This window comes from Rhinolophus ferrumequinum, chromosome 9, assembly GCF_004115265.2.
Source record: "Rhinolophus ferrumequinum isolate MPI-CBG mRhiFer1 chromosome 9, mRhiFer1_v1.p, whole genome shotgun sequence".
NCBI classification, from domain to species: Eukaryota; Metazoa; Chordata; class Mammalia; order Chiroptera; family Rhinolophidae; genus Rhinolophus; species Rhinolophus ferrumequinum.
This window is the reverse complement of record NC_046292.1, coordinates 42654507-42681563: the sequence shown is the minus strand read 5'-3', so window position 1 is coordinate 42681563 and position 27057 is coordinate 42654507. Positions and strand designations below refer to the sequence as shown.

Genomic DNA, 27057 nt, shown 5'->3' with positions numbered 1-27057 from the left:
CCGTGACACTACCTACCTCATGGGGTGGTTGCTAGGATTAAGTAAGACCTTGGCTGTATCAAGCACTTAGCACAGTGCCTGAAGCATAAGGAATTCTTTACGACTTCCTGTTGTCTTGGGGAACATGGACAGTTTCAAAAGGCAGGTAGGATTTGGGCTGACCTCAGAAGAGGAGGCAGGGCTGGCCTCACAGGCACTCAGCCCGTGCAGTCAGCACCAGGTCCCCCGCTCAGACGAGCCCCAGACTTGGTTTAATGCTCTGCCATCTTGAGGTTCTAAACAATTTTTGAATAAGGGACCCCACATTTTCATTTTGCATTGGGTACCACAAGTTATGTAGTGGTGCTGTACATAGGGGACCCTCAGGCAGAGAAGAGGGGGTACTTTTGAAGCAAAAGGGCCCTGCGTGTGCAAAGGCTCAGCGTGTTCCAAAAACTGTCAGTGCCAGGCACGGTGTTTCTAGCTGAAGAGCTGTGGAAAGGGGGAGAGTGATGGAAGCTCCAAGTGGAAAACAGTGAAAGGCCTCAAATGCAAGCCTAAGGGATGAGGCCGTCACATAGCATAGTATGTACATGAGGAACCTTCCACATTGGACAAACCTGGAAGTGGTCAGGTCCGCGATTGTTCCGGGAGAGCCCTGGGGAGGGAACAGTGAGGACGGTGCTACGTGCTCTGCACGTTCAAGATGAGGAAACTGAGACCCAGGGAGGTGACGTGAGCAAGGCTGCAATGACATTCCTGGGCTCCAGGTACTTTCAGCTTCCTGGACACTGTTTTCCCATAAATATAAATATCCATGTACACATACATGTGTATATCATTGTACTCTACAACTGCACAGGCATAAAGGCAAACACAGTAATATCATAAACGAAAACATTTTCTTTCACTTAAAGTAGCATGGTCCCCAGGTGCTGTGCCTGCTGTGCTTCACAGGGAAGTCACCCTGGATATGAGTTGCCAGCTTTTCCAGCTCTTTGGATCCTGCAGCCAGGACTCCTGGGTCTTCCTGGAACGGGTGGATGGTCCTTTTCTCCTCCAGGGAAATGCAGCCAGTCCCTCAGGCCATTTCAGCTTGGACCTGCTGCGCCTCCAACGACTGACCATCCTAATTTCCAAGGGAGGGCCCTGATGGCTGTTTGTGTTTGAACAAGGTAGTGGGGCCAAGTGACAGGTAGAGGAGAGTTGCAAATGTCCCCGAGTTTGGGGGAAAATCAAAGGTCTCTGTGTCTGCATATGTCTGCGACTTTCTTCCTGGTGCCACCTGCAGTGGCAACCCTGCAGACTGGGCTGCCTGCCTACCCCACCCATTCGGAGGGTGGGGAGGCTGAGTCAGTGGCAGCTGCTGAGGATGCTGTCTGGAGAGGAGAAACATTACCGTCTGTCTGTCTGCCTCTCTGGGGTTCCAGGGAAACCTGCCTGGAGGTCGGAGAAGTGTGCAGGCCTTTCTTTGTGTGCCAACTGCTCACGTAGCCCAGGAGAAAGGATGGAGTTTCAAGCAACGAAATCCGCTTCCTCAGGCTTTCCTCAAAGATTCCTCACTGGCCTTCTGTTTCCTTCCTCCACATACCCAAGATAGGGGCAGGATGACCTATTCATGAGTGTCACTCTGGTCCTCCCACTTCCCAGCTTTGACCACTGGATGTACCCGCGTAGGCCAGGAAGAGAAAGCACAGAGAGTGCAGACTTGGGAAAGAAGAATAGGTCTAGACTGGCTATCCCTTTAAGTTTTAGTCTTCCCTCATTATCAAATCACATTTCTCCAAGCCCAGATCCCTTCTTACTAGGTATTTATAATGCATGGATGGACGGACGGACGGACAGATAGATGGATGCACGGATAGATGAATAATGTTCAATCTTTCCCAGTCTTAGAAGTCACTCCTACTTCTACCCTCCAATTCCTGTGGTCAGGAGACAGAACCCAATTGTCCCTAAAACAGGATGGAAAATGTAACTTGTGGATTTGGAGAAAACTGATTGAGAAAGCTCCCACATGATCACTTCTATTTTCTTTATGAAGCCTGAGGATTTGGTGGGAAAATAAAGGATAAAGTTTGGAATCACTATTGTACAGAAGAACAATTTGATTCATTATAAGGTACAATTTGATACATTATAAGAACAATTTGATACATTATAAGGTAGTGCCATGGGCCCCTATGAATTTTGGTGGTAAGGGTAATATCTAATATTTCTGGAGCAATTATTACAGAACAGACCCCCCCAGCTTGGTGCTCTACTTACATGACCTCCTTTCATCTTCACGTTCACCGAGGAGGCAGGTGCCTCAGTAGGAAGAGCCAGGTCATGCTATAGGGGAAAAAAAGAGAAAAAGCATTCTAAGTGGCTTACAGACACAGAAGTTTATTTTTTGCTCTTACTAGTTTTCCATCCATCAGTGTGGCAGGAGACAAGGCAGGACAAGAGTGAGAAGCCAAGGTCTGAAAGGCTTGGAAGAAAAGAAGGGAGGGGTCCAGAGGCTGGAATTCAGGAGGAGGTCAAAGAGCCAGTTTGGTGAGAGCTCTGGAAAGATAAGAGGTTGGAGAATAAGACCCTACCATTAGAGATTTCATGGGTGGAGCAACAGCCAGCCAAGATAAGAGCCAGGTGTGGCTATGAGTGTAGGTAGCTGGAGAAAAGGTGAAGGGCCCTGGAGCTGAGGTGGTCAAAGGTTCTGACAGATGGAGACGCTTCCACTCCCTGGGGACAAGGAGGGTCCACGGAAGGATATAACAAGCCTCTGGTTAAGAAGTTTGCAGTTTCCTGGGCTGCAAATTGTACTAGGAGATGAGGTTTGGAAACGATCTTTTGCAATATTCAAACGTGGAAATATAAAATATAAGACCTCAAAGAAAGGCGTGTTCAGAATCCCATTCTCCTCTACAGTGGACAGCTAGAGAAGCACTAGATGTAGAAGAGTCACCTAAAAGCCACAGATGACCACAACCAGGAGGATTAGAAATGCAAAGGTCTAACCACCAGGGGTCTATTAGAACTGCCACTCATTGATAATAACAGTAAGAGCATTCATGAGTTTATTATCCACTAGGCACTGTTCCAAATATTTAGGATGTATAGCCATTTCAATTCTCTCACAACACCCTGCAGAAAGGTATTATTTATTTCCCCTCTGACAGATGAGGAAAAAGAAGCATATAGTAGCACAAGAGGAGTTGTATCACTTGGCCAAGGGTTGCACACTCGTGTGTGTCAGAGTGGGGGCTGAACTCAGGAGCACTGGTTTTAGGGCCCACACTGTTACATGCTGCATCAGTCGTTCTCCCACAGGTGTGAGTATCAGCATCACCTGGGGGGTTGTTAAACCAGAGCATTGGGCCCCTCCCCTAGAGGTCTGAGGTGAGGCTCAGGAATTTGCCTTTCTGAGAAGGTTCCAGGTGATCCCCAGGCTGTGGGGCGCACGACTATGCCTCAGACTGCCTCACAAGTAGACACATACAGCAACTGTTTGATGCCAGCAGGTACAGCATCTCTTTCCATAGGTGGCTACCAAATGCCTGGCTGCTGGCTGCAGGGGTGTGTGTGTGCGTGTGTCACAGAAAGCAGAGGATTATGGCTTAGGTAGCACTGGGAGACAAAGAAGAAACCTGATCCTGCTTATTGGCCCTGCAGTGGGGTGAGGAGAGGATACGGATAAACAAACCAGCTCCACGGAGAGAGTAAGGAATACAGGTTCTGACGGGGAAACTGACCTTAAAATGGTTCCCTGCCACGTGGAACTGACCTAAAATGGTGGCCCGAGCGGAGACCGAAGTCCCCAGCCTTAGCCCCAGCCCACTTCCGCATAACCCCCTCCAAGCCACACCTTGAGCCAATCACCAGACGACACCTACCCCTTCCCCGACTCAAGGAAGTCCCCAACCCATAAAAACCTGTTCAAAACCTTGCTGGGGGCTCAGTCTTCTGGGAAGGAGCCCGCTGAGCCCGCGAGCATTTAATAAAGCTGTGTCTCCCTGATCTCCGCGTGTCACTTGAGTTTCTCGGTCCTTCTTGCCGTTTTTTTCTGCAACAGTTCCACTGAAGGTGTGGAGACAGAGGCACACAGAGCAGCAAGGTTTTAATTGGGTACAGTGTGCTGGTTACAGTAGAGGGGCTCCAGAGAGCACAGTGGGGAGAGGGGCCGAGACAGCAGCAGCAATGGGCCAGAATGGGGTGCTGCTGGGAGGGGGTGCTGCTGGGAGGGGTTTGGTAAGGAAAATAGCATGACATGCGGGGTCTCAGCTCCCGCCCCCCATATAAGAACGCAGGACATGGTGAGGCCAAAAAGGAGCACCCGCGGAGCCATGGATAGGGGGTTCATACCACTATATTCTCGCTGGCGGCTGGGTTGGAGACACAGGAAGCAGGAGCCACATGATGCGCAACCTGCTGTCTGCTTCTCTGCCAACAAACCAACCCCCCACCGTAGCCATGGCAGTTATATTAGTGGCTAACGGCTAACCGGTAACAGCTGATGGCCACCCAGCCACAGCGGACGGCCATCTGATTACAGCTGATGGCCATCTAATAACCGAGCCAGCACCTTTCCACGTGAGGCCCAGAGCCTGGAAACTGCTCTCCTGGCTCTGTCCCCACATAGCAGTCGTCTGAAGATGGCTGTGCAGGAGAGAAGTGCAGGCTGGGGGCCTTCCTGAAGCTGATGACCGCCCTTCCCTTCTGGAAATGTTCCAGGAGCCAGCGATTACAAATAAGGTAGGTACCTGAATTGAGGTTCAAGAGCTGAGGCTTCACATGGAAAGGAACGGGCCGAATCAGGTGCCAGGCTTGGCAGAGCCAATCTTTCAGTCTTAAATTCAGGTGTCACTGAAATCCCCAACTCTTTGCCTCCTGAAGTAAACCACGTACCCGTCTCATTCACCGCCTTTACAGGAGCGTGTGGGGCCATCTCAGCTCCCCAGCTGCCGTCTGTCTGTTTGTAGCTTGGGATCCAGCTTAATTAAGAGCTCTCCTGGTCGATTAGTCTCAATCACCTCTCTAATTGGGCACCAGCTGTGTTTTCTCTTGACAAGGACTCTTTTATGGGACTTCTAAAATGCATTACATGAAAAAACATAACAGTTTCAGGGTTATATGATCATAAAACCTGGAACACTGATTTTCTACAGAAATGAAGAGTGCATCTCTCTCTATGTTCCAGAAAATACTTTTTTGAAAAGTTGGGAGGGAGGGTATGGAACAGCAAATTCTCCACTTGTTTATGTTCTGGACACTGATTATGGTTTTAAATGAAGTTTTGCATAATCACAGGTGCTGGTGCATAAAGACTCCTGGCAGAAAAGTGAGACTTGAGAAATTGAACCATGAATGGCTCCATTTATGAACAGCCACCAATGATTGACAGAATGACTATTAATAGTTAATATTAGCTGAGCCCTTCGTATGGGTTTAACCCTATGCTAGGCACTTGGCCTGGACTTTTGTTTAAACCTGGTAACAGTCTTAAGAGGTGGATGTAGGTGTTGTCCCCATTTTCACAGATCAGGAAACTGAGGCCCAAAGAAATGAAATAATTCATGTTCAAGGTCACATGGCTCACTATTGAGTGGATGACATAGAACCGAAACCCAGGTCTGTCTCGTGCCAAAATACTTTTCTGCCTCTTTCCAACTAAACAATGCAATTAATTTTCAGAACAAAAGTGCTCTGTGTGCAACGATTACAATATCAACCCTAACATTTGTACAGCTTTACAGTTACTGAATTCCTTTAAGTTTGCAGATTCATGGGTATGACAGCCCTGTGAGACAAACGAAGCAGTTGCTCTAATCCCATTAGCACAAATGTGGGAACTTACTAGGTACTAAGGGGCTCGATTGTTTATCCAGGCACTTACCAGCAGTTAAGAGCAGTCAGACCTTTCTAATTCCTACTCCAAATCCACGGATTCCCGTCCCTTTCCCAATGAAGTTCTTCCCCTTGAGGGAGCCAGATATATTTATATATTGTTTCCACCTGTTCATTCATTCATCCCTTCATTTATTCACTTAGTCATATTGCATTTACATTTTCCCTATCCTGCTTATTTATGTTTACTTACTGCTGTTTGTCTTGCCTTCTTAGAATATAAGCTCCCTGAGAGCAGGCCCGTCCTTCTTGGTGATGATTTTCAGCCTCCAAAATAATTCCTAGAACTTAAGCATTTGTTGTTCAATTCATTCAAACAAATATGAATTCATCTACTCCGAAAATATTTATTGAACATCTACTATGTGCCAGGCACACGTAGGTCCTCAACAAGACAGGCATGATTTGTCACTTCCATGGAGCTAATATTCTAATGGAGCTTATACACAAGTAAATAAATAGTTGCTGGTTGGGATTTGTGCAATGTGAGAACTTCACAGAGTGATGTGACAGAAAGTGACAGTTATTCAGTTCTCGTCCCAAAGCCGTTCACATGCTCACGGGGCAGACTGTGCAGCCACCAGGCAGTTTCCAGCTCATGGGAATAGTAGGGGTTTTGCAGACTCAGACGCAGAGCTCTTAGCTCCCAGCGCCATGGCTTGGATAACGGGGGGTGGGCACGAGAGGAGGGCAAGGAACGCTTCCCGAGGAGGCAGCACTTGAGTGGTTTTAAAGACAAATAGGAGTTATCTAGGAAAAGGGTGGGGATGATTCCAGGCCTGTGCAAGGACAGGTGGCAGGAGGCCAGCTGGCACAGAACAAGGGGTGACGGAGCCTAGACTGGGAGGTAGGGAAAGAGGAAAGAAAAGAGGTGAGGGAGACGAGCGTGGAACCGGTCCAAAAGTATCACATTGTGATGGTTAGTTTTATGTGTCAACTTGGCTAGACCACAGTTCCCAGTTATTCAAACACCAACCTAGGTGTTGCTGTGAAGGTATTTTGTAGATATGGTTAACATCCACCAATCAGGTGACTTTAAGTAAAGATTAGCCTCAATAATCTGAGTGGGCGCCATCCAATTCCTTAATAGGTCTTAAGAACGAAACGGAGGTTTCCCCGAGCAAAAAGAAATTCTGCCTGTGGACTGCAGCTCCTGCTCAAGAGTTTCCTGCCTGCCAGCCTGCCCTATACATTTAAGATCTGTTTAGCCAGACCCCACAATCACAGAAGCCAATTCCTGGAAATAAATCTCTTGATATTTAGATGGATAGAGTTAGCTAAGTAGTAAGTAGATAGACAGACAGACAGACAGACAAATAAATAGACAGATACATAGCTAGATCACTAATCTCTTGGTTCTCTTTCCTCTGGTAGACCCGCAGGGACTGATTCACACCAGCCAGCTAAGTGGACTTCATCCTTAAGGTGATGGAAAGGAGCCACAGAGGCTTTAGGCAAAGGAGTAGCATAACCAGATTGTGTTTCTAAAAAGAAAAAATGGCACTGGCTGCCGTGTGGAGTGGACAGGAAGGGGCAAGGCTGGAGGCTGGTAGACCAAGTAGGAAGCGTGGCCTGAACTATGGCAGTGAGAATGGCCTGGAAAGAGGGGGGCCAATTCAAGTCATAGTACAAAAGCAGAATTGACAAGTGTCCAATTGTGTCCAATTGTATGTGCAGTGAGAAGAGAGTTGCGATGAGTCCAGGTCGTGGGACATCTTGACAGATGGAATGTAAATGCCATGAGAGCAGGAACTTTGTTCTGTTCCCTGCTGTCTCCTTTGCACCTGGAATAGAACCTGGCACCCAGAAGGTGCTCACTGCACATTTACTGACTGAATGGCAGTGCAGTTCTCTGAGATTCAGATCATAGGTTGGATGGCCAGGTGCTGACGAGGAGTCCACAAGTGCAGTTTGAGGCAAGTGTCAGCCAGCCAGGAGGAGAGGGCCAGAGGGAAGCCGGAGAGATGGTCTGTGTGCAAGAGAGTCTGAACACGGGGATGGTACATGAAGCCAGGAGTCCAGGCACCTGAGGGTGTGTGGAGTGAGGGAGGAGGAGGTTGGGGACTGAATCTTGAAGAAATTGAACATTTAAGGACTGGAGCAGGGGAAGGACCCCTCCAAGGAGAATGAGAAGGAATGGGAAGAAGAAAATTAGGAGACCACCGTGGCAAGAAGCGAGCCAGGAAAGAGCGCTCCCACTGTTGCCTAGGGGTCAAGTGTCATTTAGACTCAGGGTAGTGACCTAGCCCGGGGTGGCTGCGGTGGGGTGAAGGAGACCGAGGTCCGACTGCAGATATCTGAGGAAGCCATGGGAAGTGAGGTGGGGGGGCAGTGTCTCCAGGGGTCTCTCCCAACCTCCCTTCCAAATAGTTGACCGGACTTACCAGCCCATAGTAAAGGGTGTGAGACTGAGGCACAGAGAGATGAAGTGAGTGAAAAGGCGTCACACAGGCAAAGTGCACTGTGCTGCTATAAGACAACAGCAGTTCAGACCACACACTACCTTTTATGACTCGGCAGGATGCAGACTTTGAGAAGAATGGCTGTGTAGGGTGGGGCCCAGGTCCTGTCGGGCCTGATCGCTGCCTACGTGCAGGACTAGAGCCTCCAGGGCCTGCAAGAACATTTTCTGAAGGGGAAACACCTTCCCTTGAAACAGTTTGTTCTGCTGAGTTGACAGGAGAGAGGAATGGGGACTCTTCAGTCCTGGGCCAGGTGCCAAACACTCAGTGAAGACGGAAGGCGCTGGGAGGCCGGGCCTGGCTGTAGCCCCCCCGGGGCCCTGCATAGGCCATCCCAGCCTCTCTGCCTTCCCCGGAGACTGGCGGGAGGCTGCATGTGCTGGATTGGTTGGTTTGTAACCAACATGAATGAGCACATACTATGGGCCAGGCTCTGTAATCATCAGTTTTATATATTAATACTTGAGCTTATTTAATCCTCACAACGTTCTTTGAGGAATGTATGCTGATTGTTCTTACTTAAGGATGGAAAACTAAGGCCCAGAGAGGTTAAGTTTCTTGCCCAAGGTTTCACAGCTAGTTCTGTAGGTGGGAGAGCAGAGATGCTTAACTCTGGAATCTGTGGGGTGGATGAGTATTTAGCCCTAGAGGGTGGGTTCAAATCTTTGGCAGGAGTGGGGATGGGATATAGGTCAGGCTTCTGTTTCCTCCTCTGGGATCTTAGGTAAGTTACATCACGGCTCTGAGATTCTGTATCCTCATCTGTGAAATGGGGGTAATGTTGCGCACCTCACAGGGCTGTAATAAGGAGAAAAGAAAATGTTTATAGTGCCTCACCAGATGTCCAGACCAGGGAAGGTGCTCCATAAATGTTGGTTCCCTTTCCCTTTTCTTTTGTCTTGGAGAAGCTTTGTCTTGAACCTATAGGTTAGATTAGGATAAGAACATTGGACTCTGAATCAGACCGACCAGGAATCGGATTCTGCTTCTGATACCTATTAGTTCTTTGATTCTGAGCAAGTCACTTTTCCTTGTTGGGGCCTCAGTTTTCCCAACTATAAAATATGGGAAGATCGGTTTAGTCCAGGATGACACTCAAGCCTCCACAGACTCCTTCCACACCTATGCAGATGTCACCAGTGGTCATGACTTTCTTTTCCACTGAGCCAGAGTGATACCTGAGAACCCTTCTCGGGATGAACTTTTTTTCTAGTTTGGCTGGAATTCTACCACTAGTCAAATTACGCATGGGTTAAATTACCACATTTCAAGAATATACTTGCTGAAGTGCAAAGCCCTCTGATCAAGATAACACATTAATCTTGGCATATATTTGCATTACTAAAGACAATGTCTTATGGGAGCTCTAGATAGCACAGGTAAGATTGTTGTTGTAGTGTTAAGTTTTGGGTTTTGTGCCATTTTAAATAGGGTAGAGGACAGATGAGTAAGCCTGGGACACAGGGTTTGTTTGTGTGCCTGGAAAAAGGCAGGTAAAGGAACAGTTACTGTGAGAAATTATCATTAACCCATATATACAGAAAAGAGTATGTGTCAAAATATGAACTAAGTGACTTCCTGTGGTCACAGCTAGTAAATGACAGACCTGAGAGTCAAACCCAAGCATGTCTGCCTCCAGAGCTGACAACTATGTCATAAATGCAAATCCATTTATTTAGTCCAAAATTGATTGTCAGGTGTCTACTCGGCACCACTGTCTTAAACGCTGAAAACTCAGCAGTGAACAAAATCATCCAAATGGCTTGCCCTCAGGGAACTTACACTCTAGGTTCCCATGTATCAGGCACCCATGCGGTACCTAGTACTTTATCAGCACTGGAGGCAGTGAGGCACGATGTCAATGAATCATCCATGCAGGAACATACATTTGTGTCTTAGTTCTAAGGCTTCCTATTAGATGAAGGATTTGCTCCTCGGTTTTCACATCTGAAACATGAAGATTATAGTAGCTACTTCCGGGGGGGGGGGGTTCTATGAAATTTAAACAAAATAATATTTATAAAGCGTGCAGAACTGAAAATGTTGGATATTCAATAATTATAATTAGTATTATTAATTCTGTATCCTCTCACCAACTGTATGAAGTTGGTACTATTTTCTCCATCTTGCATAGAAGGAAATCAAGTCTCTGAGAGTTTCAGCTCAGAGAGGTTAGGTCACTTGCCCAAGGTCACACAGCTAAGCAATGATAGAACCGATATTCAAATCCAGGACTACTTGGCTCCATTGCCTACATGTGACACTGTGTCCACACATTTTCCAAACTAGCAATTGGACTAGCTGCCGGACAAAAGAAAACCGTGTTCGTCTTTGGCATCTTATGCAACAAACCATATGGACCCTCAAGCTCTTACATAACGGGACCAATGCTAAGGAGAGGAAGTTTAACAACAACACAAAAAACAGATCGCATTCACAACAGACCACCATATGTTCTGCCGTTCCCTGACAGCAGCTGTCCCAACTCCTACTGGGGCGCCCACAGAAATCTTCTCAACGAAAACAGTTTTATTCCAAGTGACTCAAACGATTGATGCCTTTATAAAAAGAAGGGGGGAAAATGAGTCTGCACTTCTTCCAAAGAACCGTCTTGTTAACTCCTTGGGAAAGCCCAGAAACCTTCGGCCTCCACTCCTTGGTCTGCCCTTGGAAACTGCAGGCTTCTCCAGGGATGGTACGGCCTCTGTGATCTGGCAGTTCCCTCATGCAGAGTAGGGCAGCTACAGTGATTTCTGGTTTCTGAGTCTCCAAGCTAAATAGCCCGGGGGGGTTGGGTTATCCCCTCCACTTGGTCTTGACTGCCTTCCCTACCTTCTTGTGCTCACGCTCAGCTCAAGAGTCTCAAATTTGCTATAGGTTTTCTGGAGAAGCCCCTCTGAAACGAAACCCAATTCTAGAAGGGTGGTGTGACCTTGGGCCTTGGGGAAAGGGTCTGTGCCGAAGGCTCCGGGCCTGGCCCCATCTTTCTCCTCTGTACCTTCTGCCTGGTCTCCTGCCTCCTGAACTCTCTCCCATCCATTTCCCTGTCCTATAGCCAAAGCAATCCTGCTAATACATACTCATAAATCCGATCTCTTCACTCCAAATTCCTCACAGCCCCTGTGGTCCTGCATGCTCTACATCCTCACCCCATTTTGCACTACTCTTCCGCTTGTCCTCATAGCTCCAGGAATGGCATTCTTTCCATTCCTCATAGCTTTGCACATGCTCTTCCCCATTTGGCCCACTCATCGCCCTTCCACTCATTCCTCATCTTCCAAATCTCAGCCACAGGTGGCTATTGGCCCTTTGAAATGTAGCTATTGAGACTGAGGAATTAAAATTGTATTAGTTTTAATTAATTTCAATTAAATTTAGATTCTCCAGTTGCAAAGGAATTATCTTTCCCATATTTTCTTCCTATAGTTGACGGGTTTATTTTTTATATTAGAATATATCTAGTATTTTTCCTAGTATGAGGTATGGATATACAAAAGTTGCATAACCAGATGTCTACCTGTGGCGCTTGGTGTTTTCCAAAGATGGCCGTATCACTGTATATCCCATCCCACGTTTTCTTCTTACGATGCGACATCGACGATCCTTCATAGAGAGGGAAAACTGGGTGGACCTTTGTAACTTCCTTGGTCAAGAGAATATTATGGTAATGGCAGCATGTGCCTTCTGAGGCTGTATCGCAAAAGGTATCTGCACCTTGCACCTTGGTCTCCTGGATTGCTCACTCTGAGGGAAACGAGCCACCATGCCATGAGGACCCTTACGTAGTGAGGAACTAAAGACAACAACAGACAACACCAACCGGCCACTCGTGTGAGTGAGCCACCTTGGACATGGATCCTCCAGTCTGAGTCAAGCCTTCAGATAATGACAACCTCGGCTAACATCGGATTATAATTTTATAAGACACCCCAATCAAGATCTGCCCAGTTAAGCCTTTCCAGAAAGCCTTACACTCAGAATCTGTGAGCACTACAAGTGTTCTAGTTTTGGGGTGGTTTGTTATGCAGTCCTAATAATTGGAACACTATTCATTTTTTCCAACACCATTTATTGAATAGTTTATCTTTTCCCTACAAATATGAGATGTCACTTTCATCATAAATTAAATCCTCATATAGTATGGGCTTATTGTTGGACTCATTCTATTTGACTATACCAATTCAAGCACTAACACCAGGTTGTTTAAATCATTGATGCTTTCTTATATGTGTTACTCTCTGGTAAAGATTGCCACCCCCAATACTGATATTCTTTTTCCCAGTTTGCCTGGATATTATAGTTTATTTTCTAATAGACATTTTAGAATCAGCTATTCTATATAAAAAAAAGACATGTTGCAATTTTATTGAGCACATGATAAATTTATAGACCATAAGGAAAATTGATATGTTTATGAGATTACAGCTTCTTAAGTTTTCTACTGTGATGTTCAAGAGTATTTACATTTTCTTCATATTCAGCTGCATATTTTTTATCAAGTCCACACTTAGGTATTTTATATATGGGTTAATGTTGTAAATGGAATTTTGGGGGGTTATGCCAGACATTCTAACTATTTGTGGTTTACATATGTGAAAACTATTGATTTCTGTATATTAATTTTGTGTGCTACTTCCTTAATGAATGATCTATTAACTTATGGTGGCTTTTAGCTGATTCTCTTAGTTTACCAGGTATACAACCATATTATCTGCAAGCTGCAATCGTTTTATCTTCTACTTCCTAATATTTATACCTCAAATTATTTATTAATCTTTTTGCATTGACTAATATGTCTAGTATAGTGTAGTTGTGACAGTGAGCATACTTTAGTGAGACTACCTCTCAAGGCTGCATCTAGCCACGCAGGGCTCTTGTACTCTTGAAACGTGGCTCTGGACCCTGAGGAATTTTATTCGTTTTAATTAATTTAAATTTAATAGCTACCGGTGGAAAGTGATTAACCATTTGGACAGCAAAGGACTACAGTTTCTTCATTTTGCATAATGTTAGCTTTTGGATTGAGACAGGCATTTAACGTGTGGAATATTCAACTATCCTTATTTCATTGGCTTTTTAAAAATAAAAATGTTAACAGCTGGATACTGTAAAATGCTTCTTCAGTATCTATGGAGATGATTATGTGGTTGTCCTTTTTTATACATAATACCCTGAATTATATTGAACCATCCTTGCATTAGATTAAACCCAACATTATCATGATGTAGTATTCTCTTAATGCATTGCTCTATTGTTGTTTGTTACTATGTCATGTAGAACTTCTGAGTCAATACTACCCATCCTTTATGCAATCTTTGTTAGCTTTGGATATCAGTGCATTCTCACTTCCTTAAAAAAAAAAAAAAGAAAACTTGAAGTTTTTTGTTTTTTCGCTTTTTAAATTCTGTCACCTGATAGAGTTTAAATAGCACTGTCATTAATTTCTTTTCAAGGTTTTGAAGGACTTCCTAATGAAACGAGGCCTAAAATTTGGGGAAGGGGTATATCATTGACTACTTTCTGTTTCTTCTATACAAATGAATTTTAGTTTTCTATATCTTTTAGGCTGTCTGTTTTGATAAATTAGATTTTCCTGAAAATTATCTATTTCATCCAGATTTTTAGAAAATTTCTTTGTGAAGAAACTTCATATATTTATTTTAATTTAATGCTTCATGGTTCAACCCTTGTGTTTCTAATTTTTAGTAATTGCCCTTTCTATATACCTCCTCCCACCTTTTTCAATGATTAGGAAACCCAGTGGTTCATTTATTACACTAACTTTTTAGAAAGAACTAGTCTTTTTAAAAAAATAATTGATTCATCCATTTAATCTGATTTTCCTGTTTTCTAAGTTATTTTTTTCATTTTTTCTTCATTAATTTATATTTCCTGCTTTCCAATAACTTATTTGGCTTTTCTTTTTCTATATTTTAGACATATGTTTGGCCCATTGGTTTTTGTATTTTTTAATTGATATTAAATATTGAGGTATGTATTTTCCACTAAGATTGCTTTTGCAGGATCCCATGATTTTAATACATAATATTTTTATTAATGTGTTAAAAATTCTGTCTAAATCAAAAGTTATTTAACTGATGTACATAAATCCCTAAATTTATTTTTTAAAATTTTATTATAAATTTCTAGTTTTATGGCTTTGTAAGAAAACAATATTACCATAAGTATTTCTTCATTTTGGAATTTTTGAGTTTGGGGCACCTTATATATGATACATTTTTGTGAGTATAAAATGGGCATTTGAAAAAACACTTTCAGGATACACAGTTTCAAATATACTAATTACATTTGCTTAACACTTGTGATTTAGATATGTGCTACATTTATTTATTTACTTATCCATCCACTTGATCTATCAGGGACTGAGAGGATAAATTACATTTTCATCCCAATATATTTTCATTAATGTCTTCTTATAGCATTTATCATTTCTGCTTTATGAATACAGCTGCTATGTAATTTGGTGCACAAATTTTCAAAATTTTTGCAGTCTCATAGTGAATTGCATACTTTATCATTATAAAATACACTTCTTTGTTTGGTTTAATTTTTTTTTTTAAACCTGAATTCAACGTTTTCTCATATGAAATGGCAACTTCAGCTTTCCTTCTGTTTGAATTTGTCTGCTGCACATTTCCCCCATTTTTAACCTTCTGGATTATTTTGGATTTTGTTTTGTTATCCAGTCTGACAGTCTTTTTCCTTCAGTACATGAGTTAAAACTCATTTATACTTATTGATATAAGAGATGCGTTTGATATTTCTGTCATCAAATTTTATGCTATATTCTCAGCTTTATATATGAGGTGTGATCACAAAATACAGTGAATGTTTAAATTTAAAAAGTGTATTACAGTAAAAGACACATTATCATTAATTCCCTTCAAAATACACCCCCTCGCTTCGAACACACTTATCCCATCGTTCTTGCTACTTTCTGAAGCAGTTCTGGAAGTCCTCTTTTGTGAATGTCTTTAGTTGCACTGTCGTGGCTGCCTTGATGTCCCGAATCGAGTCAAAACATTTACCTTTCATGGTCATTTTGACTTTGGGGTAAAGCCAAATATTGCACGGTTCCAGATCTAGTGAATAGATGGATGAGGACACACTGTAATGTTTTTATTTGACATAAATTGCTGTACCAGAAGCGATGTGCGACACAGAGTATTGTAACATTGGAGGATGAAACCGGTTGCCCATTTCTCAGGCCATTTTCCATGCACTTCGTTTCTCAAACACTCTAAGAAGCCCTTATAATATTCAGAGTTCACCGTAATGTTCCTGGGTTCAAACTCAGCTCGCATAATTCTATCAAGGTCAAAAAACACAATTAACATCACCTTGATGTTACGAGCAGCAGTATTCACCATATGTTTTGCTCACACCTTGTACATTTTATTTTTAAAGTAATATATATTTCTAACAACTTTATTGAGGTATAATTTAGATATGATAAAGTGAATATCTTTAAAATGAACACTTTGGTAAGTTTTGACACATGTATGATCCTATGCAACCATTCTCTCAGTGTGTGGTTGTTTCCTCTCTAGTACTCTGTCCCATGAATCTTTCTGCCTTGGTCTCTCTGAACTCTAAGCTCCATCTCTTCAACATGAGGAGTCTTCTAGGCTCTGTCTGGATTCTATCCTCATGCTACAACCTGGAAACTCTCTCAAGATAGTAAACAAGGGCTCTTGTAGGGCTCACTTCATTTGTTTCCTGTCTTTGGGGTATCATTGTCTTTCATTTGCATATAGCTAGTGTCTTGAAAAGCATTGTTTCATATATTTTGTCTGGTCTTTTTGGTTGTTTCAGGTGGGAGAGGAAACCCAACCCCTCTTCTCCATCTTGGCTGGAATTAGAAGTTAAGCTAGCTAGCCTGCCTTTATCTATCTATCTATCTATCTATCTATCTATCTATCTATCTATCTATCTATCTATCTATGTCGTTTGCTATATAAACTGATTTGTAATTTTTGTGTATAGTTTTTCTGCTAGTTGGGATGGTTTGTATTTCTGTTCTGTAGTTATCATTTTATCTTTATACTACACCTTTAGTTCTCTCCACTTTTTGGACAGTTATCTATTAGTTCATTACTCTAAGCCATGACACAATTACTATGCTAGTTCTCTTCTTCTTAAGAAACCAATTTCAGTCAATAAAATTATCTTTCTTAGTGTGTATTTTTGCATAGATGCTTATGTAATTATACTTGTATTACTTGAGTTTTTAGCTTTTTCTCCCTGTTTGTATTATGTCTTTAGTATAATTTCCTGGTATGACAAGGGGGAAAATGTTGACTTAAAGAGACATATTTGCACTGGAAGTCCCAAATGCATCAGTTTAGGATATAGAGATACACATCTGAGACTCGGCTCCCTTAATTACCAGCTCTGTTGTGACATGGGAGTAGCTGCTTAACCTATGAAAGCCTCAGTTTCCTTGTCATTAAGATGGGATAATATCGATCTTTTAAAGTTATAATGCAACTTAATATAATACATATGAAATGCTTAGCATAAAATCTGATGCATAGAAAGCATTTAGAAAATGTTAGACATTATTGTTATTGTTATTATTATTAATAAAAATCAACAAGCCAACATCTATGTACTACATAACCACACACCAGGAACTGTGCCGGCTGCCTTACATTTTTTTTTTTTATTTAATCTTTACAGTGAATTTGTGGCAAATGCATTGCCCTCATATTAGAGATGAAGGAAGGAGCCTACAAGAGGTTAATATAAGCTATGTCACCCAGCACATAAGTGACAGTGGTAGAATTAAGTCCCAGATATTCTGACGGCAAGTTCAGAACTCTCACCACCACCCCACAGTTACCTTTATTATCCTGAACTGTGCCCTGCTAATGAAATCACACACACACACACACACACATACACACACACGTGCACATGCACACACATGCACGCATGCACATGTGTGTGCTCACTTTATACTAAGAACAAACTTGGCCTTACAGCTCGGTATATAGACAGGATACACCTGGCCGAATATAATTTGCCTGTTTTTCCAAACTCTAGGTTCAGAGTCTGGCTTGCAGACAAGGTACAGATGGAAATCTTCCTGGACTCTGGCCAAGAAGAGAAAGGGTGGGAAAGGCTTGCCCCTTGGCCTGCAGTCGCACTGAGTAAACCCAACTTAGACTCCTAATGGGAGAGGAGCTGGAGGAAGCATGCCATTGACACTCACTCTACAGAGTTCTTCGGCCCCCATGCCATTCCTAGACTTGTCACAGCAGTATTAGAGCTGAGGAAATGGAGGCTCAGAGAAGTTAACATCTTATCCAAGGCCACACAGTGAATTGGTGACAGGGCCTAGACAACAATCCCAGATCTCCTAGCCACTTGCCCAGTGCTTTTCTCGTATGTTTCTGACTTCACAGATGGCATTTACCCTGTCGTAGTTCTGATTGTATCCTGTCAATGTGCAAGAGAAGAATCAATACTTAACTGGACACGTCCGTGTCCTCAGCACTGTACTATGAACTGCAACAAATAAAAAGACAGAGATGCTGTCCTTGTTCTCAGTCCTCTTTCCTTTAGGTACTCATTCATGCATTCTTCACTAGGTGTCAGGCCCTGTTCGGAGCTGGGAATTATTCAAGAGGCTTACTGTGTATGGAACGAGACAGACTCAAAAGTCAACTGCTCCAATGCAGTGGGAGAAGCTAAAATAAGAGTATTTGGGCATGGGCATACTCGTGATGGGCTTTTGTGATGGGCATACTGTTGACAGTACTTCACTTTGCCTGTGGGATCGAGAAGGCATCCCCAAAAGGAGTCGAGTGTGCAAGGGTCCACAGGGGCTGAAGGAGTGGGATTTGACATGGACAGAGGAAGAAGTGAGTGTGTGGCACTCGGGACCACAAAAGGTGTGTTGTGGCTGAGGCCAGGGCAGCTAGGAGCAAAGAGGGGAGCTAGTTTAGGCTTTCTCCTGTAGATGATGAAAAGACGTTCTAAAACGTAAGTACAAGAGGAATTATATGTTCATATTTGATGAAAAGCTCACTGTGGCACACATGGGAAGAATGGACTAACAAGAACGTGGGACCAATGAAGAGTTAACCAGTCAAGGTGAGGGCCCACACTGGGGGGGGAAAAACAGAGAGGATGAACGGATTGCTCTGGATAAACCCTACTCACATTTTAGGGTTCAGCATTAAAGACAGCAGCTCAAAGAAAGACTTTCAGTCCTGTTAGAAGCTCCTCCCCTGGTGCCCTGAAACCTTGATGTCCTCAAGCCAGGCAGAGTTCAGTGGTGGTTAACAGCAATGGCTTTGAAGGTGGCTTTTTAAGCCACGGCATCCTGCCTCCACTGCTAACTAGCTGTGTGACCTTGGACTAATTGCTTATTCACTCTGTTGTCTCAGTTTCCTCATCTGTAAACTAAAATAATAATAATAATAAAATAATAATAATAATAATACCTATCTTTTAGGGTCATTGTCATGATTAAATGGTTTAATTCGTATAAAGCACTTAGAACAGCGTCTAGCAGTAATTCAGTGTGCAGTAAAAGTAGGCTTTTATTATCATTACACACATTCACTGTAGGGGAATTGTGTGTGTAGGAGTGTACCTGGCCAGTCAGGTAGCTCCTCGGCGACAGGTATGCTCGTGGCCAGCAGAGCGCCTGGGATACAGCAGGCTCTCAGTGAATAGCTGTTGAATGGATTGGAGGCGACAGTGAAGACACATTCGAGATATTTAGGAATTAAATCATGTATCACTGAAGGACTGAGTGGATGTGAGGGAGAAGTTTAACGAGGAGAATAAAATCGTTCCCATGTTCTGAACTGGGACAGGGAGACGATGGTGATGCCATGGCTGCAAAAGGGCGCTTGAGAGAAAGAGTTGGTTCAGAGGGTAAGTTGCTAATCTGCCCGGGACCGAATCTATAGGAGCTGAAGAAGCTGTAGTCTGAACCCAGGTCTGTTTATATTCAGTTTATGTGAGCTTCATGTTTGTGCTCAGCATAATACCGAATGAAGTAGGTATTCAGTAAAATAATATATATCATATGAATTGGTGAATGCTTGAATGAATGGATTTCTTTAGTATAGATGCCAGGATCAAGGTTGCTTTTGTTTTCAATGGTAAATAGAGGTCTGTGGAGGTAGGGGGGGAAGGAAAAGCAAAAAAAAAAAAAAAAAAAAAAGAGGAAAAGAAAATCACCATGAAAGATTTAAAAAATAAAGAACTAGTAGCTAACGTTTCAAGAGAATGAACATAAGGAGCCATCTTCCTTCTTTTTTCCATTTTCTGACACAGCAGGACATTTTTAAATGATCTCCAGCTTTCTAATGGACTCTTGCAAACTGGTAGGAAGGATGACTAAACCTACCCACCAGGAAGTTTTGCAAAGACCAAGCCAAAAAAAATAAATAAATAAAACTGGTATCAAAAAATTTAGGAACACGGGAAAATGCCTGATGACAGGGTAACCAGTCACATAGGCTCTCTACATACTATTCTAATTTCAATCACCACTTCCTCAGAAACAGATTTCTTAGGTCAAGTTGCTTGTGGGACTGACATCCAAATGTTAAGGCAGAAGAACTCTCTGCATAGTTCCTATGTGAAATCCATAAGCTCTCCTTCAGTGCAAGCTTTGGTAGTAGAGTAGAAATACTTATTATACTAATTCTAATATATAATTATAAGGATATATTATAATATGTGATATAATATTAATATACGAAAGGTGCCAAAAAAGGTATACACATTTTAAGAAAGGAAAAAAATTATTAAAATTGTAATAATATATACCAATAACAAAAGATGAATACAAGTCACGTTTGACTTCTGCAATGACAAGAGCTGCTCAAAGTGGTTACCATCAGCCTCCAGACACTTCTGATTACAGCAAACCACTGCTTGAGCAATGTTGACCACAGTGTCCACTTGTATACATTTTTTGGACACCACTGTATTAATATAATTCTAATAATGCCTTTAATTTATTAAATGTTTACCACTTCCAGAAACTGGTGAGTGCTTTACATATGCTATTTCATTTAAACCTCACCAAATCCTACAACAAAACACACTGTTATCCCCACTTGGAAAATAGAGAAACTAAGCCTCAGAGACTAAGCCACAGAAACTAAGCCACCTGACTAAGGGCAGCAAGCAGCAAGTAAATGGGAAATCAGGATCTGAACCCCAGCTTGCCTGACTCCAGGGCCCATGATGCAAACCCTAATCCATGCACAATTTTCCTCCTTGACTCCTTTGAATGTGCGGCTGTACAGTTGAACTTCATCCACATAAGCCCAGTGGAGACATGGAGCTCACAGTCTAACTGCAGTTATGACCAGATGAGAGTGTGCCTGCTCAAATGCCCTTGGTCTGTCCAAAACATTAGAGGGTCGTTGTACAAGGATCAAGAGACCTATTCAGAAAACTGAGTCCAAAAACCAACTTTGCCACTTACTGGCTCTCAGGCTCACTTAAATCTTTGGGCCTCTGTCAGTTTCTTAGATTGCATGCGCCCCCACCTCCCCAACACACCCGCACTTGGAATACAAAAGAAAATAATTTATCTAAATGATGTCTCAAAGAAAATGATTTTTTCAAACTTGTATCTTTTCTAATAAAACCTGTGCTAGTTAATATGTAATACATACTTACTAAAGAAAAAAGGTACTTGTTCAAGAACAAGTAATACTGCAATTTTTTAAAAAAAAATAGAAGAGTAGAAAGAAAAAAGTGTAATTCTTTTTAGTGCAGATTCAAATTTGCGCTATTCAAATTCCAAATTTAAAGAATTATCGAAGAGGCTTGACACAGCTTTAACATTTAATAACAACAATAAAAAAATTATGTTTGGGCATTTGTCATTTTTCTAAACATTTCTTCACTTTCCTCTTGAAGATTTTTGTGTTTCATATCTACTTTTCAGTGTTCAGGTATAATAAGGCTTAACACATGCTTATGACGCTTTCTTTCTTTCTCGCTCTTTCTCTCTCTCTCTCTCTCTCTCTCTCTCTCTCTCTCTCTCTCTCTCTTTCTTTTCTTTATATGACAGCAAATAAAGCAAAACAAAAACCTCTGGGGGAATATTTTTTTTTCCAAAATAATTCAGTCCACCACTTCTTGCTAAGAGCCTACTATGTCTAGGACTTGTGCATGGAAACACCCAGAAAGTAGTGTGGTCCTCGGGGAGGAGGCCCAATGCTTCTGGGGAGAAAAAGTGAATAAAGGTAAGTACCCAGTGCCATACGAGTGTGTAGGAAAACTACTAATTCTGTCACAGAGGAAGGGACAAAGGCTGGATCTGGGAGAGTGGACTGGCATCCAACAGATGGCAAGGCCTTAGAAAAGCAACCACCTAGACAAACTTTTGTTTGATTGTCTACTGCTAGAGTGACATATAATTTAAGTTCCACACTGGGATACTTGCTAATAAAAGGGGAACTACTGATAATTATGTTAGGACATTGGGTGAAAATCAATAAAACTTCTTGGGCAAACGAGATCATATAGTCATCTTTTGTTAATGTGAAAAAAAAAAAAAAGGGCTGTGAATCTTATTCCACACACGGAAACCTGTGATGAAACGTAATGTTAAAATGCCCCAGGGGTGGCTTCTGTACCCTGGCTAACTTCCTGAACAAGTTGTAGAGGTTCCCCTAACAATGCCTTTTAGTCCTGTTGTTGGACTCTGGCATAACATCAACACAGTGAACAAATTGTCCAAACTAAGGAGCCCATTCTTGTATCATCCTTCAATTAGTTGTGTAGTAACACCAGATTTTCCATACCACACGGATTCATTCGGTCTAACGAGTTTTGGTTTTTCCACAATGCTTTGGGGACCCACTCAATGCCCTAACTCTCAATGTTTCCATTTGATGTTCCTTGATTTATTTGTGTGATTAGTTACAAATCCAGAGGCAGCAAAGATCCTCTCTTTGCAGGCACTATTTGGAAGCGTCCTGGAAGTGGAAGAGGAAATCCAACATTCTAAGACAGGACTACTGTCACTGAGATGTGATCTCTGTTGGCATGCCATGGGCAGAAGGAAGAGCAGAGCAAAGGCGTGGAGGCAAGCACAAGCATGGAGTATTCAGGGAACTGCGCAGCATTCTCTGCTGGGAAAGGGATTGGGAATATGGTGGGAGAAGAGGCTAAATGAGTAAGGTGGGACTAGATGGTGAAGGGCTTTGAATGCCACCCCAAGGAGTTTGGATTCCATCCTGTTGAGAAGGATGTCTCTGGAACTATTTAAGCAGGATATTTGTTTTTGAAAAGAGAGCAAGCCGAACAAAGCCAGGCAAAGTCAGTTGCACCAGAGGCAACTTCTCCCTTCAGTTTTGCAGCCCTGATGTGTTCCAAACATTCCCTGACCCACTGTGCCCCAGACACCATCTCCAAGGAAATGTATCTGAATTTGACTGGTGATTATAGACACAAATTTCCAATGCTTTGAGTTTAGTCCAATCCCCAAATAGGCCATATCGGAAGATCTTAGCATGCCCAGCTCTATCCCCAGGCAGGACTCTGGATAAGGGAAATGAGCCAGGCCCAGAGAGGTGAGAGAGAGTAGAGGCTTCTGTCTTCTGACCACCCTGTTGTAAACTCCAGAAGACTTCCCTTGGGGGAATTTATATTCTCCCTTCCTTCTACCCTCTACCCAAATCATGTCTGCCTAGAGTCCAAGTCCTAATGTAAAAATGTCATGTTTACCCTTTCCAGATATTCAGGATGCTTAATAATGGACTGGTTTGAAAGATAACAGACTCCATGGCCGCGGAGGACATGCTCTGGAGAGGATTCTTACAGGCGGCAGGGAATAGAGCCAGACAAATGAGGATCCTACTCCCTGTCCAACTACTTACAACCTCTGAGCCTCTGTTTTTCTCATCGGTAGAATGGGGATTATAGCAGTCCCTTCTTTACAGGGTTCTTGGGAAAAATAAACAGGATAATAAATGGCATTTGACTCAATGCCAGGCACTAGTACATGCTCAGTGAAAGCTGGCGGCAATCATTGTTAGTACAATTATCAACCACTGGTCAAGCTTTGCGATTCCATTGGTGAGCCAGTCATTTATTTCTGAATATGACTTCTAACATGGAGCGTTGTATTACACGAGTAAAAGTCCTACAGGCAAAGAACTGGTCATTAATATTACTGGACAGTACCCTTCACAGATCCTCCGGCTCTTGGAGCCAAATTTCTCATTGTGCAGAAGAAATCAGAGTGAGGAAGGGACAGGTCCATGTCCACACATTAAGACAGAGACAGATCCCATACAAGAACTTAGATCTCCTGACGCCTACCCCGCGTTCTTAACTCTGTAACATTCTTCCTTTGCTTTACTTTCCGTTAATAAGCAAAATTCAGGAACTTCGTGATGCTGTCTTCATTCACTGGATACCTATCACTTGGACAGTCACAGTATTTTATGTATATTAACTCATTCAATCCTTACAGCAACCCATGAGGCTGATTTTATTTTGTTTATCTACATTTTACAGATAAGGGAAGTGAGGCAGAGAGAGATTAAGTCTTACTTACTCAAGACTCACAGCCAGCAAGTACTAAAGCCAAGATGTGAGCCTGAGCAGTTGGGTTTCTAAACCCAGGTACTCAACCACAACACTACACTGACCCTCCCAAAGCGAGAAAAAGGTCGAAGGTCGAATGCCCGCCTCAGAGGAGCACACTTAGTGGAGACACACACACACACACAGGTGTGCAGTCACCTGCTCCAGGCACTGGGAGAACAAAAGAGGGAAGGTTTAGTTCTACCAGGAGAGGGGGAGAGAATTTGGAAAGCGGCCTGGAGGAGGTGACCTTTATCGTTTCCACAGCTGACTTGTTTTCCTCCAAGTTAATGAGAATCAGGGAAGGGAAGGAATTCCCTGCAGATAGAGGCACCTTTGCTGAGGCAGGCAGGTGTTGAAGTGGCTGGGGCTTCAGGGGCACAGTGAAGGAGGAGGCCAGGACACCAGGCACTGGCTCAGTATGTGACAAGGTATGTGGGCAAGGTACTTAACCTCCAGAAGCCTCAGCTTCCTCATCTGTAGAATGGGGATAGTAACACCTACCTTATGAAGCTGTTTGAATATTAAACAAGATCATGTGGATATACTTCCTGACCCAGTGTTATTGCTCCTTCTTTATTTACTCCTCATAAAACTATTTCCCTCAGTAAAAAATTTTAATTGAGCCTATTTTTACACTTATGCTCACAGTAACATTAGTAATAATCCTAAGTGTCATGATTAGTCATTCATAACAATATAATTGATAATAATGTTAATTGCCATTGATTGATGCACTAAGTACTTAATATGTATAATCTATCTCTATCTAATCTATTCAGAACGTATCTTAAACACAGGTATCATTACCCCCATTTTATAGAAGAGGATAATGAGGCTCAAAGCGATTAAGAAATTTGCACAAAGGTCACCCATCTAGGAAGTGGTGGGACTGGTATTCAGACCCAGGTTTGTCTGTCCCGGAAAATGTCCCATCGGCAGAGAATGCCCTGTGTTTGGAGTTCATGCTGGTCTTGGCAATGTCCCTCAGCTTCTTTCTCAGAAAGAAAACAAACATTCTAAGAGGTTTGCTAATACGTTGGAACGCCCCAGGGAGGGAGGAAGAGGCACGCCGAAGCAGGAAGATACGTCCATATTTGGAGGGTGAGGTTGGGGCGCCCCCACAGCCTCCCCTCCCCGCCTACAAGTCCTGGAGAGAGCCCGACTGGAACTGGACCTTGGTCTGCCCGAAGTCGCGGCGTCTGCTCGGGCCAGTGTGTGCCTTGTTGGGGTTCAGATGGCTCTGAGAACCAGGGGCGCCTGCCTGCCTGCAGAGACTGTGGGGCTGCCAGGGAGGCCGCGCGCTGGTAACCCGCCCGTTCCCACGTGGGTGGCTCCCAGGCCGCCGGGAGTTAATCTGCTTATCTGTTGGGAAGGCTTCCAGAACCCTCCTCCCTGCCCGTGTTTGCTCAGGGCTCCACTCTTCAGAAACTGAAACCAGCAGGACGCCAGGCCCCGCCAGCCCTCATGGGATCCTGCCCGGGTTTACCTTCTATGGGGAGGTCCTGGAGGGCTGGGCGGAGCGCAGTCTGGAGTCTGGGCCGGGCCGGCGACGTGGCGAGCCTCCTCCCTTCCTCCTCCTCCCCAGGAGTCACTCCCGCCCCGCCCCCGCTGCTCGGGACCAGTTCCGGATCCCCGGGAAGCACGTGGGCAGACAAGCTGGGGTGGTTGGAATCCTGGCCCTGCCGCTCACCATCTCGTTTCGTTTTTTTTCACTGTGAAATGGGGATAAATAATGCCCAGCCTTTGGACCCAATAACATACGTATAATGCCTGGCACATAAAGCAGTGCTCAATATATGGTCATTGTATTGGTGTAATTCTTATATTATTGCTGTTCTTACAATGGGTTGGGCAGCCTGCCCTGTGAGGTAGGTAGTCAGCTCCCATCACTCAAAGTGTGAACGAAATGGAAAAACAGAAAAAATGAGAACAAAAAGGGATCCATACTTGCTATACCCAAACCTACTGACCTAGTCACTTCAGCATCACCTGGGAAGCACATGCACCACCATCTCAGACCCACGCAATCAAAACCCCGGAAGGCAAGTTCTTGTAAAAGTTCAGCTTCGTATTGTAAACCACGGTCGAGGTCAATAATCCCTACATTTTTTTCAACTTCAAAAGATCCTTTTGTCATTCCCTCCTACTCCACTGATTGCGCAGTGTGAAATATTTTGTTGACCAAACTAGATATGTTAACTCATAATTTACTCTGTACATAAATTATTAAAGACTCAAGAGTTTTTCAACAAATAGTAATTCATTCAACAGATATTTACGTGAGTAACTACTATGTGCCAGGCACTGTGCACAGTGGGTGCTGGCGGATGGTGGAGAAAAAGGTGGACAAGCGCCCGCTCCTCATGGGCTCTCCAATAGGGTGAGGGAACACGAAAAAATAAGGATTCAAATACTGACATTGAGCCAAGAGAATCCCACTGAGCATAAGACACCCAATATTCCTACAGTGAGCAGATAGTCCCAGTCAAACACAAATAAAGTTCATGTTACAGATAGATTAGACAGATAGATAGATAGACAGATGTAAAGAACAGCATAGAGAATATAGTCAATGGTATTGTAATAGCTATGTACGATGTCAGAGGGGTAGTACACTTCTTGGGGTTATCACTTTGTGAGGGGTGTAAATGTCTAATCATTGTATTGTTTTGTACACCTGAAACTAATCCAAAAAATGTAATAAGAAAAAAAAGTTGATGTACCATTTTCCTATCCAACCTCATTACAGAGAAAGGTGAATGTCCTTCCTCAACACACACACACACACACACACACACACACACACACAACCATGGCATCATTACTTTCATAGATCCCAAGAGGTCCAGGGTCCTTAGACCAAGAACACTGAAGGCCTTGTGGGGAAAGGAAGACCAGACCTAATTCCTGCTATGGGGCCATCTCATCGCCTGCCACACCCATAACTCCTGGCAGGTACCCCCAAACACTCAAAGCACAGTGGCTAAAAGTGTGGGCTCTGAGGCCAGGTTGCCTGGGTTTGAATTCCAGCTCCATTCCTTTCTAGCTGTGTGATCACGGGCAAGTTACTGTGTGATCAGAGGCTCATAGATAAGACTTCCGTATGCCTAGGTTTCCTCTTCTG

General features: G+C 43.3%; 1 long non-coding RNA gene across 1 annotated transcript in view; it reads right to left on the bottom strand.

Moving 5' to 3' along the window:
* Positions 1-25612, bottom strand: part of LOC117027177 (uncharacterized) — a 169228-nt gene extending 143616 nt beyond the window's left edge. Inside the window, exons 1-2 of the long non-coding RNA XR_004423877.1 lie at positions 25420-25612; positions 2248-2313 (exon numbers count right to left, since the gene is read on the bottom strand). This is a non-coding gene — a long non-coding RNA (uncharacterized LOC117027177). The remainder of the gene's footprint in view (positions 1-2247; positions 2314-25419) is intronic.
* Positions 25613-27057: the final 1445 nt, after the last annotated feature.